This window comes from Chenopodium album, chromosome 5 (assembly GCF_948465745.1).
Source record: "Chenopodium album chromosome 5, dcCheAlbu1.1, whole genome shotgun sequence".
Taxonomy (NCBI): Eukaryota; Viridiplantae; Streptophyta; class Magnoliopsida; order Caryophyllales; family Amaranthaceae; genus Chenopodium; species Chenopodium album.
In genome coordinates this window covers 63,924,525-63,929,126 of record NC_137838.1, presented here as the reverse complement: position 1 = coordinate 63,929,126, position 4,602 = coordinate 63,924,525, and the positions used below count along the sequence as shown (strand labels likewise).

Below are 4,602 nucleotides of genomic sequence, written 5' to 3'. Positions count from 1 at the left end.
TGCTTGTAGTTCTTCATTATTTGATTAATGTAGGTTTCATAATGGGATGCTTTTCCTTCAATGTGTGCATCACAAAAAGGATACACTCGAACTTGGTTCTTTAACCATTACACCCTGAAGGGGCGTGATGTAGGCTAGCCTGGGCCTTGTGAAAAAAGGACGGCATGTGCTACTGTGATTGAAAATGTGAATTGGGCCGTCATGAAGTCTGGACAAGGCCAACCCAAAGCTTTCACTACGTATTTGTCTGGGCCTTTGAAGGTCCTTATAAATCTTTGTTGTTTTAACAAATTAAAACCTTTACTTTGAATATCTTATTGACGACTTCAACCAAACCAATGTACTATATTTATTGATAAGTACAGCATACATTAGATGAGGTGAGGTCGGGTTTCCTAAGCAAAAAATTGAAAACTGCAATAGCAATAACCAACATACATCCTTAAAGAATGAAGTTGATAAAAAAGCTATTATAGTTTTAGTTTTCCATCGTTCTATCTTATACCAAAACTATACTTGGTCCATAGAGCATTGACATCATCACCACACCACGTTACATGTTATAGGTTCAAAATTCCTCCTTTTTTTTTTTAATAAAACAGAAAACCTACCAATTACTACTTAATCATAGCAATAGTTAACCTCACCAATCATTTAAAGGTTATTGTTAGACAGGGGGATCCATACCAGTCAAATGCACAAACACTTCCTCATCCTCCACAACACCTTCACCCCTAATGAACTCTGGAACTCCTTTCTTGATGTTGCAAGCCACAATCTTTCGCCGATCATATTTAATGTGCATTGTGGCATCCCATTTTTGACTTCTTTACAGCTCCACAACACACGGGTCCTTTAGGCCTTGAAAATGTGCACGTGCAAACGATACAGGTACGTTCTAATTAAAAAACAATTAAACCTGAGTACAAATGTGTAATACTCTAGGGGAAACATATAATTAAAGGATAAAATCATATTTAAAACCTTCGATGTCATACTGAAGATTCAAATGAATAGCTATTCAAAGGGACTCCTAAGCTTAAATAACTACCAAGTACCCTTAATCCACAAACTGACATTCTTGACACTTTCATTCATTAGTATATATGACTTTATAAAGTCGTATTATTCTTGTAAACTATAATGAATAATACCAATTTTTTATTTTAGATTTATCATTGTCATCTATTTACTAATTTGGATTGGTAAGTAATATAATAAAAAACAACGCATACAAGATCAGTTACTATAATTCAGTACATGCATGACAGGTTCTAAATAACAACTTACAATTGTGGGTTTGAAAATGTAGCTATGGAGGAACTTGAATTCGAAGAAAGGGGTCGGGTCTGGTTGTTTATTCGGCACCACGCTATCAACAGAATTATCACCCCCAACGCGAGCATGACCGGTTGACTCTGATGATATCAGAATAACATTAGGGTTTAATTCAACCCCTCCCCTCCAGATTTCTACCTTAAATAAATCATCATCAAACACCGTCATAAGCAGTTCATCACCCAATTCCACGCCATTATCCTCAATGAAAAGCTCCCAACCTTTCCACAAAAATAACTTGTCCCCTGACTTCGACCGGACTTGTGATGAGTGGCATTTATGCCACTCTTTTATCCTTTTTCTCTAAGGATTCTCCCCTCATTTGCACTTATTTCGCCCTTTTTCTAAACATTTTTACTTAGTTTTGCTTCCTCTTTTCTTTTCTCCCTTGTCTTCCCTTCTCTTAGTCTTCTCGCTTTGTTTTTATTTTGATTCCCATGCTTTAGTTTTGTAGGTATTATGTGCCGAAAGAAAGAGGATATCAAGAAGCCAAGCTAACTGTTGTGCACGGGATGTTGTACGACTTCTATGCGGGCGCACATGTTAGGCTGTGCGGGCGCGCAACACTGTCAGAACCCGCACAACCAAACTGAAGAAACAAAGCCTAACCAGAGAGTTTGCGCGACCTTGTGCGCGACTTATGTGCGGGTGCACAGGCCTAATGTGCGGGCGCGCAGGCCTAATGTGCGGGCGCGCTTATTTTCCACGTACCCTCAAAGTTGCGGCCGCGCACTACGCTGAGAGGGCACACACACCTACTGCGCGAGCGCGCTTATGTCGTGTGCGGGCGCGCACGGCTGGGTTTCCGATTTATTTGCGCCTTGTTGTCCAAGTCTCTTTCTTTTGGGGGAAGCCACATATATTTAGACGGGACTCTTTATAATAGAAAATACTGAGTACTAATTCCAAAGAACTTTAGCCTAATCTAGAGAGAGAAAAATAGATTGTTATTCAAGCTTCCTTTATTGTATTCAACTTTGCTCAAGTTTTAATCTTTCTTCAATCAGGCAAGGATACAAGTTTTAATCTTTCATTAATCCCTTCTTTAGTAATCTCTTCTCCTTTCCTTTAATATTATTTATTTGTTTTATTGTTACTTATTTTTGTCAATCTTTTTAGTTTATCTAGTTATTATTGATTTCATATATTTCAATCATGTTTTGTTTTGAGTTTCTTGTGTTTATTTCTAGTTTTGATATTATGTTTAATCTCCCTTCTCTAGGCTAAACTTTTAGCTAGGGCAAGGGGGTGGAAGATACGATTTGATATTGGATGAATGATGATGGTTGGATTGAACTTATGCCATATATTGATGAAAGATATAATTTTTATTAGCTTGGGATTATTGTTGCACTCTATTTGATGTTTTCTAGTTTAAATGCATGAAAGTGATTTGAACTAGATTAGGATCACCTCTATTTTAATGATTGCATGAGAATGAGTTATTAAAGTGGAGTTTTTATGGATTGTGCTTCTTTATTCTCTTGATTTAATTGTAACTAATAGGATGCATGAGAATGATCCTTATTAGTGTAGACCTCTTTCATTGATTTGCTTAGACTATTGCATGAGAATGAATTGTTTAGGTAGAAACTTGTGTTCTTTGGCATATGTTTCATGATAATCACCATTATTCTCCTCTTTCTAATCATATTGGACACCCCCGTATCCCTAGAGTCATTTTATATTGATTTTAATCATCATTTTCTTGCTTACTTGTAGTTTTAGTGTTCAACTCAACAAAATCAACAAAAACAGTCCCCTTTTCACTCTTGCATTAGTGATATTTGATGTTGAATTAGCGTGCTTCCCTAGTGGTTCGACCCTTTACTTGCCACTAACTAGTTTAGTGTAGGTTTAGATATTATAAATGATTAATTTGGTTAGGGTGGTAACTTAACGACCTATCTATCCGCGATCAAATTTTGGCGCCGTTGCCGGGGAGGCGGCTTGTTTAGCGTCTATTATTGCTTTTGTTAGAGTCATTTTGCTTTCTTTCTTTTTATTTTTTTTTGTTTTATCATCATTGTCATTGCTAATTGTTTGTTTAGCATTGGTGAATGCTTAGGAGGTCTCAAGGAGCACCCTCACATCAAATTGACCACGAAATCAACCGAACCTTGAGACAAGTCCGTAGGCTTTATCAAGACGAGGGAAGAGGTTTTGGTGATATAGTTGATAGTGAGAGTGATACTTACTCTTCAAGTTAACCACGCGAATCAATGGCAGGACAAGAGAATGATGTCTTGTTTCGTGAGTTCGGAAATCCGGAGGATTATGAGCTCACGGGAGGGATTTTGCTACCCGTCACGGAAACCAACTTCTCAATCCATCCACAATATACTCTAATGGTCCAATCGGAGCAATTTTTCGAAAGTGCAAGTGAGGACCCTATTGAACATTTGGACCGATTCCTTGAATTGTGCGCAATGATGCAAACCAATGAAGTGAGTCAAGACTACATTCGTATGAAACTTTTCCGGCAATCTCTCACCGGACGAGCAAAGAAATGGCTAAAGCAAGTAAGCCTAACACTCTCACAACATGGAGGGAGGTTGTAAAGGCGTTCTTGAAGCGCTTTATCTCCGAAGAGAAGACCGCCGAAATGAGAAGGAAAATTGCATCATTTGAGCAAGAGGCCGATGAAAGTCTTGGTGAAGCATGGGAGAGATTCAAAGAGTTGGTGCAAGCATGTCCCCACCATGAGTACAATCAAGGGTTGCTCATGCGGTTTTTCTACGACGGATTGGAGCCCATGTCAAGAGCCAACTTGGATGTGGGGGCAGGTGGTCAATTAATCAAGATCCCTCAAAATCAAGTTGAAGCCACAATAGAAGAGGTAGCAAAGAATTACTCTTGGGGGGGCCGAAGAAGAAACGCTCAAAAGAGAGGTGGTATTTACGAATTGGAGAAAGTTGATCAATTACAACATCAAATTGATAAACTAACAAAAGGGCTTTCCAATTTGAACACGAGTGTGAATGCAAGTTCAAGTGGTGGAGCAAGATCTTCTCAAGTTAACTCTTTCTCTTGTCAAAATTGTGGAGGAACAAACCATGATACATCCTATTGTGGAGGTTTAAGCCCTGAACATGTAGCAGCATACAACACAAGGCAAGAGGGATTTAGAGGAAGCGGCGGTGGAGTAGCTTGGAGACGACCACCACCCGGGTTTGTACCTCAACCTCAACAATGGAACCAACAAGCTCAACCTTCCTATAACTCCAACCCTCAATATCAAAACCCACCTCCATCTCAACCCCA

At 38.9% G+C, this 4,602-nt stretch overlaps 1 non-coding gene across 1 annotated transcript; it reads right to left on the bottom strand.

The window, feature by feature from the left end:
• Nucleotides 1-3,940: 3,940 nt before the first annotated feature.
• LOC145633332 (small nucleolar RNA R71) lies at nucleotides 3,941-4,048 on the bottom strand. Its single transcript, XR_014112664.1, has one exon. It is a non-coding gene; the product is annotated as a small nucleolar RNA R71 (small nucleolar RNA).
• Nucleotides 4,049-4,602: the final 554 nt, after the last annotated feature.